This window comes from Pseudophryne corroboree, chromosome 7 (genome assembly GCF_028390025.1).
Source record: "Pseudophryne corroboree isolate aPseCor3 chromosome 7, aPseCor3.hap2, whole genome shotgun sequence".
NCBI lineage: Eukaryota > Metazoa > Chordata > Amphibia > Anura > Myobatrachidae > Pseudophryne > Pseudophryne corroboree.
In genome coordinates this window covers 433241785-433258466 of record NC_086450.1, presented here as the reverse complement: position 1 = coordinate 433258466, position 16682 = coordinate 433241785, and the positions used below count along the sequence as shown (strand labels likewise).

General features: G+C 53.1%; 1 protein-coding gene across 2 annotated transcripts in view; it reads left to right on the top strand.

Moving 5' to 3' along the window:
- LOC134945529 (somatostatin receptor type 5-like) overlaps window positions 1–16682 on the top strand; it is a 534823-nt gene that overhangs the window by 346363 nt on the left and 171778 nt on the right. The gene's annotated exons all lie outside the window — the stretch shown is intronic.

The window sequence follows — 16682 nt, the reverse complement described above, 5'->3', positions numbered from 1 at the left end:
CTCTCGGAGCTTACCGACGACCTAGCTGAGGAGAGAAGGGTTTACATTAAAGGGGGTATCGACCCTTCTTCCGCTGGAACAGGGGATACCCCAGGGGTGGCTGCGACCTTCACCGGCTGGGTGAATGGTCATCACCGGCACAAAGCCTCAGCTACCCAGCTTTCACACACTCGCGCTTTCGCACGTAGTGTGATGAAAGGGATTCTCACGTCCGTGAGCAATCCTAACTCCGGCGCTCGGGGACAAACAAGGGACAGACGTACACGGATGCTACTCACCGTCACAAGTCTTGCACTCCGATCTTCTCCACTTACAGGTCCCTGTAAGGAGGCAAAGAGAAACAGCCGTGCAGGGCCTAACTCTGACCTAGTGTCACACCCTATACTATCTACAACAGCGGAGCCCTCAAACTAGCTCTGTGGGTGTGGTGCAACACAACTATGCACAACTTACACAACACATACACTTTGCCCTGCACGATAACATATATCACACTATCGGAGTTACAACATAAAACGGTGCTGTCCCTTTATCTACCCGACCCAGAACACCCAGTAGTGGGGACCGCACAGCTCACCCACCTACCGTACTCTCAGGGTGGCCTGAGCCTAGCGCCCAGTACCACCTTTACTCACCTCAGGGAAACACTGCTTCGCTGGGCCTAGCGCCCCCTAACTGCCCACAGGCCGGAGGCCTGACTTTACCCACGGGCCTAGCGCCCGCCTACTTGCCGCCCGTTGGGTGACCTGGGCCTTGTGCCCAGGGTCACCTTATCGTATCCCTGATTTGGCCACAAATACCCTAGGGCCTAACGCCCTCTATTAGCCACAGGCCTAGTGCCTAGATTGTCCCCCGGGCCTAGTGCCGCCTAACTGGTGCCGCATGAGTGGGGTGGCTTGGGCCTAATGCCCAAACCACCTCATCAAATATTGGGGGCCCAAACTCCTAACTGCGCCCAGGCCTAGCGCCTGAATTGTGTCCTCGGGCCTAATGCCCGTCCCTGGTGGTCGAGGGAGGAAAAGGGGAGGGGGAGGATAGCCTCACTGAGGCCTTACCTAACCTGGGGGCCTCCACCGTCTTCTGCCGCTGACCCGTCCTGGCCAGCGGCGCCTCCGTCTCTTCCCTGCGTCCAGCCGCCGCTGGACATCTTCTTTCTGCAGGCCGACGTCTTCTGGCCTCTTCCGCGGCCTCAGGACCTCCTCTCCCCGCGGTCGTCGTCTTCTCCTCGGCGCCGGATCCTCTTCTGCGCTCCGGCGCGCCGACGACCTCCTCCGCTGCTCCCGGCCGTGTCTTCTCTTCAGCCACGCGATCCTCTTCTTCCCGCTCCTGCGCGCGGGCTCCTCCTCTTCGCCGCTCTTCGGCGCGGCCTCCTGTCCGAACGGCTCCCGCCCGGCGTCTGACGTCAGACGCCGGGGGCGGGGCCTATGACGCGGCGAGTGCTGATTGGCTCGCCGCGTCTCTTCCTGATTGGCCGCCGCTCCGGGAGCCGCGATTGGCTCCCGGAGGGCGCCAACATTCAAACCCTCCAGCCTGGGGTCCGGTGCAGGGAAAAGGGTAATCCCTGCACCGGACACCCGCCGCCGCCGCCACGCACCCAGCGCTGGGGACAGACAAGCTGCCCCAGCGCTGTCCCCAACTAGGGACAACACAGATGTGCCCACAGGGCACATCCTTACATTTCCCCCCCCTTTTTCCTTTGTAGTCCCTACAAAGTTCCTCACGACGCCCATTGTCCGCGGGTCAGGGAATTCCGAGGTCCCTCCGGCGAGGGTGCATTCGGGGGCCCAGCCTGGACCAGCTGTGACCCCACATCCTTCCTCCTCCAGCTCCGGGTTCCTCTTGCGTCCTGACCTCCATCGGCGGATCCTCTGGGGGAGTGGCATCTCCTCACGGTCGCTTGACGTTGGCCACCAAGGGGAATCTTCTTCCACGGGGACAACAGTCACCCACTCTTGGCCTCCGATATCGTCTGTGGCTTCGTCCCTGTCTTCCGGGTGTGGTATCGACCACCACCCAACAGCGGAATCCTCCGGGGCATCCGTTTCCTCCCGGGCAACAGCCACCACATGTCGAATTTCCTCGTGGGGCATCTCCAAAGGTCCTGTGTCTTCCTCTGGAACGGGTCCTCCCACGGCATCACAGTCCTGTCCCCGTACGTCGGTCCATCTCGGCACTCCCGGCAGGTACTCTTGCTCCAGGACTATCTCCTCCTCTTCACGGAGGGCATTCAACTGGGAGCATGACTCCACCCGATCCTGCCAGTCACTCTCGTCGGCGCTTCCGACGCCAGAGTCGTCCTCCATCTGTTCTGGGAGGGATTCGTCGGCGGACAGCTCACCGTAGTCCGAGTCGTCCTCCGATACTTGGACTGGGGTATTACTTTCCTCCTCAGCGTACTTCTTCGCTTCCGCTGGCACCTCTGCTTCCTCAGCGTACTCTTTCGCTTCCGCTGGCATCGTTACTTCCTCAGCATACTCCTTCGCTTCCGCTGGCATCTCTTGGTACCCAGGACACTCCTGTTCCGCACGTCCTGGTCGTGTACGGTTCCATCGTGGAGAGATTCCAGACGTCTCAGTCACTGGGTCTTCACGCTTTTCTTCGCAGCGTGGTCTCTTCACCTCCCAGTCGTCCACCTCCGCCTCATGCGGGAAAGGATTCTGCCTTACTGGGGTCACTTTCTTGGGACAGAGTAGGTCCGCGGCATCTTCCCAAGGGCACTCACTGGCCGCATGTCCTGGTCGCCGACACTTCCAACAAGGGAGGGCCACTGCCACCTTCTCCAAGACGGGTTCCTGATCCACCTCCTTCACTGGGGAATCTTCACCCGTTGGTTCCGGCTCAGAGGAAATGGGCACCTGCGAACTAACTTCAAGCAAGGCCTTCCGCTCCATTTCCCTGGTTTCCTCCTCCCATCTCTGGGCGCGACCATCCGCAATCATCCGGTCTTCGTTCCACGGACAATCGGGAAGCGCATGTCCTCTCGCCTCGCAGAGCGCACACACAGGCTCTGCAGCCACCCGGTCCCAAAGCTGCTGACGAGACTCCGTCAGCTGCTTCACCGTGGCCTCGTAGTCCGTCCGGTCTTCAGTCCATGGACATTCCAGGAGCCGATGTCGGGGATCTCCACAGTTTTCACACCAGGAATCAACCTCGTCTTCGCTCAACTCTTCGTCCCAAGGACAACTGTTGTGCTCATGCCCGTAGTTTCCGCAGAGCAAACACCAGGACTCCTTCTTCGCTTGGCCCTTCTGACGTCTTCGGTCCGCTTCCTGGACCACCTTCTTTGGGGACGTCTCTCGCCAAGTACACTCGTCGGCAAAGTGACCTGTTTGCCGACATTTCTTGCAGGGCGTCACAGCGGCCTTCTTGCGCCCCTTCTCCCGGCGCTCTTCTTTTTCACGCTGGACCGACCGCTGCACCATCTTCAGGATGTCTGCCCCAGACACCGTCACCCAGTCGCTCTGGTCCGCACACGTCCGGGGGTGAGTCTTCTCCGGAGCCGTCCGCAGGGAGGTCTTCTTGGTGGCGTTCCACATCGTGTCCGTGATCCGGTCTCTTTGATCCTGCCGACTACGCCAAGTGTGAGAGGTGCGGTGCGTGTGGTGGTGCCTGCTGCCGTGCAGGTGTAGACGCGGTACTCACCAGGCGCCGCTCTCTCTCACCTTCAGGTACCGGAACCTTCAACGGACCTGGAATTCTTCAGTCGGATCCGGACACGGCGATTCCCTCTCGGAGCTTACCGACGACCTAGCTGAGGAGAGAAGGGTTTACATTAAAGGGGGTATCGACCCTTCTTCCGCTGGAACAGGGGATACCCCAGGGGTGGCTGCGACCTTCACCGGCTGGGTGAATGGTCATCACCGGCACAAAGCCTCAGCTACCCAGCTTTCACACACTCGCGCTTTCGCACGTAGTGTGATGAAAGGGATTCTCACGTCCGTGAGCAATCCTAACTCCGGCGCTCGGGGACAAACAAGGGACAGACGTACACGGATGCTACTCACCGTCACAAGTCTTGCACTCCGATCTTCTCCACTTACAGGTCCCTGTAAGGAGGCAAAGAGAAACAGCCGTGCAGGGCCTAACTCTGACCTAGTGTCACACCCTATACTATCTACAACAGCGGAGCCCTCAAACTAGCTCTGTGGGTGTGGTGCAACACAACTATGCACAACTTACACAACACATACACTTTGCCCTGCACGATAACATATATCACACTATCGGAGTTACAACATAAAACGGTGCTGTCCCTTTATCTACCCGACCCAGAACACCCAGTAGTGGGGACCGCACAGCTCACCCACCTACCGTACTCTCAGGGTGGCCTGAGCCTAGCGCCCAGTACCACCTTTACTCACCTCAGGGAAACACTGCTTCGCTGGGCCTAGCGCCCCCTAACTGCCCACAGGCCGGAGGCCTGACTTTACCCACGGGCCTAGCGCCCGCCTACTTGCCGCCCGTTGGGTGACCTGGGCCTTGTGCCCAGGGTCACCTTATCGTATCCCTGATTTGGCCACAAATACCCTAGGGCCTAACGCCCTCTATTAGCCACAGGCCTAGTGCCTAGATTGTCCCCCGGGCCTAGTGCCGCCTAACTGGTGCCGCATGAGTGGGGTGGCTTTGGCCTAATGCCCAAACCACCTCATCAAATATTGGGGGCCCAAACTCCTAACTGCGCCCAGGCCTAGCGCCTGAATTGTGTCCTCGGGCCTAATGCCCGTCCCTGGTGGTCGAGGGAGGAAAAGGGGAGGGGGAGGATAGCCTCACTGAGGCCTTACCTAACCTGGGGGCCTCCACCGTCTTCTGCCGCTGACCCGTCCTGGCCAGCGGCGCCTCCGTCTCTTCCCTGCGTCCAGCCGCCGCTGGACATCTTCTTTCTGCAGGCCGACGTCTTCTGGCCTCTTCCGCGGCCTCAGGACCTCCTCTCCCCGCGGTCGTCGTCTTCTCCTCGGCGCCGGATCCTCTTCTGCGCTCCGGCGCGCCGACGACCTCCTCCGCTGCTCCCGGCCGTGTCTTCTCTTCAGCCACGCGATCCTCTTCTTCCCGCTCCTGCGCGCGGGCTCCTCCTCTTCGCCGCTCTTCGGCGCGGCCTCCTGTCCGAACGGCTCCCGCCCGGCGTCTGACGTCAGACGCCGGGGGCGGGGGCCTATGACGTGGCGAGCGCTGATTGGCTCGCCGCGTCTCTTCCTGATTGGCCGCCGCTCCGGGAGCTGCGATTGGCTCCCGGAGGGCGCCAACATTCAAACCCTCCAGCCCGGGGTCCGGTGCAGGGAAAAGGGTAATCCCTGCACCGGACACCCGCCGCCGCCGCCACGCACCCAGCGCTGGGGACAGACAAGCTGCCCCAGCGCTGTCCCCAACTAGGGACAACACAGATGTGCCCACAGGGCACATCCTTACAATGTGCACCGGAAATTTTTCGGGTTTTGGTTTTGGATTCGAGTCCGCAGCCGTGTTTTGGATTCGGACGCGTTTTGGCAAAACCTCCCTGAAAATTTTTTGTCGGATTCGAGTGTGTTTTGGATTCGGGTGTTTTTTTTACAAAAAACCCTCAAAAACAGCTTAAATCATAGAATTTGGGGGTCATTTTGATCCCATAGTATTATTAACCTCAATAACCATAATTTCCACTCATTTTCAGTCTATTCTGAACACCTCACAATATTATTTTTAGTCCTAAAATTTGCACCGAGGTCGCTGGATGGCTAAGCTAAGCGACACAAGTGGCCGACAGAAACACCTGGCCCATCTAGGAGTGGCACTGCAGTGTCAGACAGGATGGCACTTAAAAAAAATAGTCCCCAAACAGCACATGATGCAAAGAAAAAAAGAGGTGCACCAAGGTCGCTGGATGGCTAAGCTAAGCGACACAAGTGGCCGACACAAACACCTGGCCCATCTAGGAGTGGCACTGCAGTGTCAGGCAGGATGGCACTTCAAAAAAATTGTCCCCAAACAGCACATGATGCAAAGAAAAATGAAAGAAAAAAGAGGTGCAAGATGGAATTGTCCTTGGGCCCTCCCACCCACCCTTATGTTGTATAAACAGGACATGCACACTTTAACGAACCCATTATTTCAGCGACAGGGTCTGCCACACGACTGTGACTGAAATGACTGGTTGGTTTGGGCCCCCACCAAAAAAGAAGCAATCAATCTCTCCTTGCACAAACTGGCTCTACAGAGGCAAGATGTCCACCTCATCATCATCCTCCGATTCCTCACCCCTTTCACTGTGTACATCCCCCTCCTCACAGATTATTAATTCGTCCCCACTGGAATCCACCATCTCAGGTCCCTGTGTACTTTCTGGAGGCAATTGCTGGTAAATGTCTCCACGGAGGAATTGACTATAATTCATTTTGATGAACATCATCTTCTCCACATTTTCTGGAAGTAACCTCGTACGCCGATTGCTGACAAGGTGAGCGGCTGCACTAAACACTCTTTCGGAGTTCACACTGGAGGGTGGGCAACTTAGGTAAAATACAGCCAGTTTGTGCAAGGGCCTCCAAATTGCCTCTGTTTCCTGCCAGCATACGTACGGACTGTCTGACGTGCCTACTTGGATGCGGTCACACCAGTGACGTGCGGTGGGATCACAGGTTGGGGAGGCACTGGCAGCTAACAAGCCCCCCCCCCCCCCGGAAAAAAAAAGTGTGGTCCCCCAACACATCAGGAAAACCAGCACTAGGCAGAACCAGCCAGGGGGAGTAATGCCATAGCAGGGGAGACACTCAGTGTGGGGTCCCCCTGCCATAACATTAATCTGCCCCCCAGCCAGTCAGCCCAGGGTTGGAATTCCTCGGAAAGTGGGAACCCCAAAAAATAAAAATGGGGTCCCCCCTCCCGAGCAATAACCAGCACTGGGCTGATAGCCCAGTGCTATGCCCCGCACCCCTGGTGGCGGTGGGTGCGGGGTTCATTGTGTGTTAATATTGTTCTTTACAGGTGGCCTACAGGTCCCAGCAAGCCTGCCCCAGCATGCTGGCACTTGGAGAACCACAAGTGCCAGCATGCCCGGACATAAAGGGCCTGCTGGCACCTGTAGTCCACCTGCAAAGAATAGTAATATTGTTCTTTACAGATAGCCTACAGGTCCCAGCAAGCCTGCCCCAGCATGCTGGCACTTGGAGAACCACAAGTGCCAGCATGCCCGGACATAAAGGGCCCGCTGGCACCTATAGTCCACCTGTAAAGAAAATATTAAAATAAAACGCCACACGTCTTGAAAAGAAGCTTTATTTAACTGGGTCTTCACCTGGGGGCGGCGGCCGTTAAGCTCTTTTGCGTGGCCGCCGCCTTCCCAGGGCTTCCGGCGTCTTCACCTGGGGGGCGCCACCCCCCCAGGGCTTCCAGCGTCTTCACCTGGTGGGCGGCGGCTGCTAAGCTCTTTTGCATAGCCGCCGCCCAGCCAGGACTTCCAGCCGTCTTCTTTCTTCAGGAGCTCTTCACAGCTCCTCCTCCGCCGTCGGACTGACTCTCCTCCGCCTCGCGCTGACTTATATAAGTCAGCCGGAGGGGGCGGGGCGATGACGCGGTGAGCCGTGATTGGCTCGCGGCGGCCATCTTGAATTTCAAAAATGACGCTGAGGCGCCATTTTTGAAACTGGAACCGCTCCGCTGCCAAACTCTGCAGATAAAGGTAATTTTCCGCCGCCGCAACCCGCCGCCTGCTCCACCGCCGCCCGCACCACCGCCGCCGCATCCCGCCGCCCGCACAATCGCCGCATTCAGCCGCCCGCACAGTGATTGACAGCGGATCCAGTGACGGATCCGCTGGCCAATCACTGTAGCCTCACTGACAGGGACGTGCTTTCATAGGTTGAAAGCACGTCCCTGTAGGAAAGCGGCACCACTAATGGTGCCGCTTTCCCATACATTTTCAATGGGCTTTTACAGCCCATGGCTAGTCCCCGCCCGTGTCCGCCCCCCGCTCCCCATATTATCCCCAGAGATAACGGGAGGCACCACGATCGGTGCCTCCCAAACACATAAGGAGGGGAGCAATGATCAGAATAATATTAAGAAGATACATATGACACAGAATATGTGTCATATGCATCTTCTTTGTATTATCTTAATCATTAATGACAGGGGAGGCACTGCCTCCCCTGCCTCCCCTGACTGCACGTCCCTGGGTCACACATATAATCCTCCACCATTCTTTCAATGGTGACAGAATCATATGCAGTGACAGTAGACGACATGTCAGTAATCATTGCCAGGTCCTTCAGTCCGGACCAGATGTCAGCACTCGCTCCAGACTGCCCTGCATCACCGCCAGCGGGTGGGCTCGGAATTCTTAGCCTTTTCCTCGCACCCCCAGTTGCGGGAGAATGTGAAGGAGGAGCTGTTGACGGGTCACGTTCCGCTTGACTTGACAATTTTCTCACTAGCAGGTCTTTGAACCTCTGCAGACTTGTGTCTGCCGGAAAGAGAGATACAACGTAGGTTTTAAATCTAGGATCGAGCACGGTGGCCAAAATGTAGTGCTCTGATTTCAACAGATTGACCACCCGTGAATCCTGGTTAAGCGAATTAAGGGCTCCATCCACAAGTCCCACATGCCTAGCGGAATCGCTCTGTTTTAGCTCCTCCTTCAATGTCTCCAGCTTCTTCTGCAAAAGCCTGATGAGGGGAATGACCTGACTCAGGCTGGCAGTGTCTGAACTGACTTCACGTGTGGCAAGTTCAAAGGGTTGCAGAACTTTGCACAATGTTGAAATCATTCTCCACTGCGCTTGAGTCAGGTGCATTCCCCCTCATTTGCCTATATCGTGGGCAGATGTATAGGCTTGAATGGCCTTTTGCTGCTCCTCCATCCTCTGAAGCATATAGAGGGTTGAATTCCACCTCGTTACCACCTCTTGCTTCAGATGATGGCAGGGCAGGTTCAGGACTGTTTTCTGGTGCTCCAGTCTTCGGCACGCGGTGGCTGAATGCCGAAAGTGGCCCGCAATTCTTCGGGCCACCGACAGCATGTCTTGCACGCTCCTGTCGTTTTTTAAATGATTCTGCACCACCAAATTCAATGTATGTGCAAAACATGGGACGTGCTGGAATTTGACCAGATGTAATGCACGCACAATATTGCTGGCGTTGTCCGATGTCACAAATCCCCAGGAGAGTCCAATTGGGGTAAGCCATTCTGCGATGATGTTCCTCAGTTTCCGTAAGAGGTTGTCAGCTGTGTGCCTCTTATGGAAAGCGGTGATACAAAGCGTAGCCTGCCTAGGAACGAGTTGGCGTTTGCGAGATGCTGCTACTGGTGCCACCGCTGCTGTTCTTGCTGCGGGAGGCAATACATCTACCCAGTGGGCTGTCACAGTCATATAGTCCTGAGTCTGCCCTGCTCCACTTGTCCACATGTCCGTGGTTAATGGACATTGGGTACAACTGAATTTTTTAGGACACTGGTGACTCTTTTTCTGAGGTCAGTGTACATTTTCGGTATCGCCTGCCTAGAGAAATGGAACCTAAATGGTATTTGGTACCGGGGACACAGTACCTCAATCAAGTCTCTAGTTTCCTCTGAATTAACGGTGGATACCGGAACCACGTTTCTTACCACCCAGGCTGACAAGACCTGAGTTATCCGGTTTGCAGCAGGATGACTGCTGTGATATTTCATCTTCCTCGCAAAGGACTGTTGGACAGTCAATTGCTTAATGGAAGTAGTACAAGTGGTCTTCCGACTTCCCCTCTGGGATGACGATCGATTCTCAGCAGCAACAACAGCAGCGCCAGCAGCAGTAGGCGTTACACTCAAGGATGCATCGGAGGAATCCCAGGCAGGAGAGGACTCGTCAGACTTGCCAGTGACATGGCCTGCAGGACTATTGGCTTTCCTGTGTAAGGTGGAAATTGACACTGAGGGAGTTGGTGGTGTGGTTTGCAGGAGCTTGGTTACAAGAGGAAGGGATTTAGTGGTCAGTGGACTGCTTCCGCTGTCATCCAAAGTTCTTGAACTTGTCACTGACTTATGATGAATGCGCTGCAGATGACGTATAAGGGAGGATGTTCCGAGGTGGTTAACGTCCTTACCCCTACTTATTACAGCTTGACAAAGGCAACACACGGCTTGACACCTGTTGTCCGCATTTGTGTTGAAATAATTCCACACCGAAGAACTGATTTTTTTTGTATTTTGACCAGGCATGTCAATGGCCATATTCGTCCCACGGACAACAGGTGTCTCCCCGGGTGCCTGACTTAAACAAACCACCTCACCATCAGAATCCTCCTTGTCAATTTCCTCCCCAGCGCCAGCAACACCCATATCCTCATTCTGGTGTACTTCAACAGTGACATCTTCAATTTGACTATCAGGAACTGGACTGCGGGTGCTCCTTCCAGCACTTGCAGGGGGCGTGCAAATGGTGGAAGGCGCAAGCTCTTCCCGTCCAGTGTTGGGAAGGTCAGGCATCGCAACCGACACAATTGGACTCTCCTTGGGGATTTGTGATTTAGAAGAACGCACAGTTCTTTGCTGTGCTTTTGCCAGCTTAAGTCTTTTCATTTTTCTAGCGAAAGGATGAGTGCTTCCATCCTCATGTGAATCTGAACCACCAGCCATGAACATAGGCCAGGGCCTCAGCCGTTCCATGCCACTCCGTGTCGTAAATGGCATATTGGCAAGTTTACGCTTCTCATCAGACGCTTTCAATTTTGATTTTTGGGTCATTTTACTGAACTCTTTTTTTGGGGATTTTACATGCTCTCTACTATGACATTGGGCATCGGCCTTGGCAGACGACGTTGATGGCATTTCATCGTCTCGGCCATGACTAGCGGCAGCAGCTTCAGCACGAGGTGGAAGTGGATCTTGATCTTTCCCTATTTTAACCTCCACATTTTTGTTCTCCATTTTTTAATGTGTGGAATTATGGCCCTCATTCCGAGTTGATCGCTCGCAAGGCGATTTTAGCAGAGTTGCTCACGCTAAGCCGCCGCCTACTGGGAGTGTATCTTAGCATCTTAAAATTGCGAACGATGTATTCGCAATATTGCGATTACAAACTACTTAGCAGTTTCAGAGTAGCTCCACACTTACTCGGCATCTGCGATCAGTTCAGTGCTTGTCGTTCCTGGTTTGACGTCACAAACACACCCAGCGTTCGCCCAGACACTCCCCCGTTTCCCCGGCCACTCCTGCGTTTTTTCCGGAAACGGTAGCGTTTTTTCCCGCACGCCCATAAAACGGCCTGTTTCCGCCCAGTAACACCCATTTCCTGTCAATCACACTACGATCGCCGGAGCGATGAAAAAGCCGTGAGTAAAAATACTATCTCCATTGTAAAATTACTTGGCGCAGTCGCAGTGCGAATATTGCGCATGCGTATTAAGCGGAATTTCACTGCGATGCGATGAAAAATACCGAGCGAACGACTCGGAATGAGGGCCTATATGCTAGTATCAATAGCAATGGCCTACTACTATATATACTGCGCACAACTGAAATGCACCACAGGTATGGATGGATAGTATACTTGACGACACAGAGGTAGGTAGAGCAGTGGCCTACTGTACCGTACTACTATATATTATATACTGGTGGTCAGCAAACTGTGCAAAACTTAAATGCACCACAGGTATGGATGGATAGTATACTTGACGACACAGAGGTAGGTACAGCAGTGGCCTACTGTACCGTAATGCTGTCACGTCTGGCAGGGTTTGAGGATCTGGCAGCTGAGATTTGCCCGAGGAGGTAGCAGGCTGTGAATGAACCAGATGAGGGGGCTGGATATAGTTCCTTCGCATGGGACACGGAGCAATGAAGAACGTAGGCGGGGTTTGAGAGTCAATGGAAAGTATTTATTATGTACAGGGCTGAGGTAGAGAACTGAGGCTGAAGCACAATGGTTAAAGACGTGGCTGGAGGTGAAGAACTGCGGACTGTGATTTGAAAGACGAGACTGTAGATGATGAACTGTGGAACTGTGGATGGTAGTTGAAAACGTGGCTGGAGACAAGGACTGTGGACTGTGGTTTGGAAAACGAGGCTTGAAGATAATAATCTGCAGGCTGTGGTCAGTGGTACAAAGGCGTGGCTGGTGAAGGAGATCTGTGGAGTGTGGCTTGAAAGACGAGGCAGAAGACCCGGGGCCGACTGTGCCCAAAGAGTCTTACTGGACCGGGTTTTCCAGGAGTGCTTCCACAGGCAGTAGCAGGCAAGAAACGGCAGGGCTGCAGCAGCCACAGAGAACCGACCAAGCAGGATCAGGAGGAACCAAGATACAGCAGGAATCCTGGGAGCACAGGCTAAAGCACCTACAACAGGGTTGTAACTTGAAGCACTGGCATCCCTGTCCTAAACCAGCCCCCTTTTATAGGGAGAGCTTCCCCTGGATTGGCTGGAAGAAACAGGAAATAGGAACTATGCTTAAAACTTGGTCTCCAACATGGCGGCGCCCAGTAATGCAGACCTTTTTGCAAAGTCACATTGCTCACTGCCCCTGGTCCCCAAGCAATGGTTCAGCGAGAGCGACCCGCTGTAGCGGCGTCCCGCAGCCACGAGCGGACCCCCTCACCGCCGCTACTGCTGCCCACGGATCCGGCACAGCAGCCCACCTCCGCCGCTGCCCGCACAACGCCAAGGAAGCCAGCCCCGCGGCCCCAGCATACCGGTAAGACTACGGACGCTGACAGTACCCCCCCTTTGCGGGTGGACTCCGGACACCTATGTGGTTTAGTTGGAAACTTGGCATGAAATGTCCGAAGAAGTCTTGGAGCATGGACATCCTCTGCATCTACCCAAGATCTCTCCTCTGGCCCATACCCCTTCCAATCAACAAGGTACTGGATGCGACCATAACGTCTGCGAGAATCGAGGATCTTGTGAATCTCAAATTCATCTCCATGTGCTGATTGGATCTTGGGTGATTTAGGCAGAGCGGCTCTGAACCGATTAAGTACCAGTGGTTTTAAGAGAAAATATGAAATGCATTAGGAATCCTTAACTGCGGAGGTAATTTCACTTTGTAAGCCACAGGATTCAACACTCTTTCGATTGGGTAAGGCCAAATAAATCTGGGAGCAAACTTTTTTGTAGGAACCTTTAATCTTAGGTTACGTGTGGAAACCCAAACCCGATCTCCTACCTTAAGGCTTGGTACAGCTTTTCGTTTCAGATCTGCATAGGTCTTATATCTCTTGGATGTCTTGAGCAAAGTCTTGTGAACTTGTTTCCAGGCTTCAGTAAATTGACGAAGTGTTGACTCTGCGGCCGGAACCTTGAGCGTAGGCAGAAGTTGGAAGTCAGGAACTCTTGGATGGTAACCATAATTAATGAAGAATGGAGAAGATTTTGTGGCAGAGTGATAAAGATTGTTATGGGCAAATTCTGTGAACGGGAGGAAGTCCAGCCAGTCGTCCTGTGAGGAGGACATGAATAACCGCAGAAAAGTCTCCAGATCCTGGTTCACTCTCTCTGTTTGACCATCCGTTTGAGGATGATATCCTGAGGAGAAGTTTAATTTCACGCCAAGAGCAGAACATAGGGATCTCCAAAACCTGGCCACAAATTGAGGACCTCTATCAGACATGATTTCCTGGGGTAGACCATGGAGTGGAAAGATCTCTGTTATAAACAATTTTGCCAACTGGGATACAGATGAAAGTTTAGCCAGAGGAACAAAGTGTGCCATTTTAGAGAATTGGTCAACTATGACCCATACGGTGTTCCGCCCACCAGACATAGGTAAATCTGTAATAAAGTCCATAGAAATATGCGTCCATGGTCTTAGTGGTACCGGCAAAGGATGGAGTAACCCGGCTGGTGGACCTTTGGGTCTTTTATGCTGGGCACATTTTGGACAGGCAGCTACGAATTCCTGAATGTCAGTCCTGAGATGAGGCCACCAGTAGGAGCGCTGAATGAATTTAAGTGTCTTATGACCGCCCACATGGCCCATAAAGGAGGAGGAGTGAGCCCATGTAAGAAGTTTTTTGCGAAGATTTGGTGCAACGAAGATCTTCCCTGGAGGAGGAAGTGGAGAGGTATTAGTTGCAGAAAAAGAGGTGGATTCCAGGATAAATTGCTCTTTTGAACGGTCAGAGGGTTCTTCTGAACTTAGGGAGCGAGATAATGCATCTGCCTTTTTGTTGAGGGAACCTGGTCGGTAACTGAGTTTAAAATTAAAACGGGTAAAGAAGAGTGCCCATCTTGCTTGGCGTGGGTTCAGACATCGGGGTGACTGTAGATACAGGAGGTTCTTGTGATCCATGGTCACCGAAATTGGATGCTGAGCTCCCTCCAACAAATACCTCCACTCCTCAAAGGCCAACTTAATTGCCAGTAATTCCTGTTCCCCAATAGCGTAATTCTGTTCAGCGGGGGAGAATCTTCGCGAGAAGAACGCACAAGGATGGACCTTCTTGTCCTCGAAAAGCTGGGATAATACTGCTCCTACTCCTACAGTAGAGGCATCAACCTCCACCAAGAACGGACGGCTGAGATCGGGTTGTCGAAGAACTGGAGCAGTCGTGAAGGCCTCCTTTAAAGATGAAAAAGCTTCCAAAGCCTCCGGAGACCACTTGGCAGGATCAGCTCCCTTCCTATTAAATGCGGTTATAGGAGCTATGACAGAAGAATAATTTTGAATGAATCTTCGGTAGAAGTTAGCAAACCCCAGGAAACGTTGAATTCCTTTAAGGGTAGCTGGAAGTGCCCAATCCTGAATCGCCTGGACTTTAGCGGGGTCCATCTGTAACCTCTGCCCTGAAAGAATGTAACCGAGGAATGGAATCGTGGGTACTTCAAAGGTGCACTTCTCTAATTTACAGAATAACTGATTCCTTCGTAAACGAGTTAACACTTCTTTGACTTGTTCCCGGTGGGTCTTCAGATCCCTAGAAAAAATGAGGATGTCATCCAGATACACTACCAAGCAGTCATAGAGGAGATCTCTGAAGATTTCGTTAACGAACTCTTGAAAGACGGCTGGGGCGTTACTTAGGCCAAAAGGCATTACCAGGTATTCGTAATGGCCGTCGCGGGTATTAAATGCCGTTTTCCATTCGTCCCCTGGGCGAATACGTATAAGATTGTAGGCCCCCCGTAAGTCCAACTTAGTAAATACAGTAGCTCCTTTAACACGGTCGAACAGTTCTGGAATCAGAGGTAACGGATATCTGTTCTTAATTGTTATGTCATTGAGACCTCTATAGTCAATACAGGGCCGCAACCCCTCATCCTTCTTTTTGACGAAGAAAAACCCTGCTCCGGCCAGAGATGTAGAAGACCTGATGAACCCTTTCTCTAAGTTCTCCCGTATATACTCTGACATGGCCTGTGTCTCGGGAAGTGAGAGAGGGTAAATTCGACCTCGGGGAGGAGTCTTACCGGGTACTAGCTCAATGGGACAATCCCAAGTAGGATGCGGAGGTAAGGTGTCCGCCCCATGCTTACTGAAAACATCTTGAAAAGATTGGTACTCCACAGGAAGGCTGGAAGGGTTGGAAGAACAGAGAGGTCTAACTGAAGGTAAACAGTTCTGAAAGCAGTCTTGTCCCCAAGAGAGAACATCCATAGTTTGCCAATCAATGTGGGGATTGTGTCTGATTAACCATGGAAACCCTAGGATTAGTTCATGAGAGGCTTTAGGAATTACAAGGAAAGAGATTTCTTCTGAATGGAGAACTCCGACCTTCATCTTGAGAGGAATAGTACGAAAGGATATAATACCCTCTGGGATATAACTTCCATCCACTGCGGTAACAGAAATGGTACGATCCAAAGGAACCGTTTGTATTCCAGATCGTTTGACCAGAGCTGACGTAATGAAGCTTTCGGCGGCTCCGAAGTCGAGTAGTGCAGGGATGAGAAGAGAAGAAGAAGGGAGCTCCAATTGGGTTAACAGGACAGACTCTTTCTTGGTATGTAATTCTGAGAATTCTCCTAGCTTGACCTCTCCAGCACAAACTAGGAGTGGGCGTTTCCCGGACGTAGACTGCAAGTTTTAACAAAGTGATCAGATGCACCACAATACAGGCAGAGGTTCCCTTGTCGCCGTCTCTGACGTTCTTCATTGGAGAGGTGGGAGCGATTAATCTGCATGGGTTCTTCCACAGTTGGTGATGATGGTATTGGTGGAAGAACAACTCTAGGCTTAGGGCGATCTGACCGCAACCTCTCCATACAGCGTTCTCTGTACCTCAGATCTAACTTATTGCATAAAGAAATTCGTTTATCCAACTTATCAGGTGCGTCCTGAGTTGCGAGGTCATCTTTGATCTTTTCGGAGAGACCGCTTCAGTTCTGAGGAAAGGGTGCAAAACTGGATCACGTACTGACTGACCGTACGCGTGCCCTGACGCAGGCGCAGGATCTCCAATGAGGCGGCAGAAGTCCTGCCCGGTTCGTCGAAGATTCTTCGAAAGGTGGCCATGAATTCTGGATAGTTAGATAAGATGGGATCCATCCTCTCCCACAAAGGTGAAGTCCATTCCAACGCTTGCCCGGTAAGTAAAGAAATTATATAGGCTACTTTGGTTCGTGCTGATGGGAAGTTGGCCGACTGTAGTTCGAACTGGATTTCGCACTGGTTAAGAAACCCGCGGCATTGTTTTGGATTCCCATCAAATTTACTGGGAGGTGGCAAATGCAAACGTGGAAGTGGTACTGGTACAGGAGGAAGCGGGACCGGAAGTGCCAATGTGGGAGCAGCTGTAGA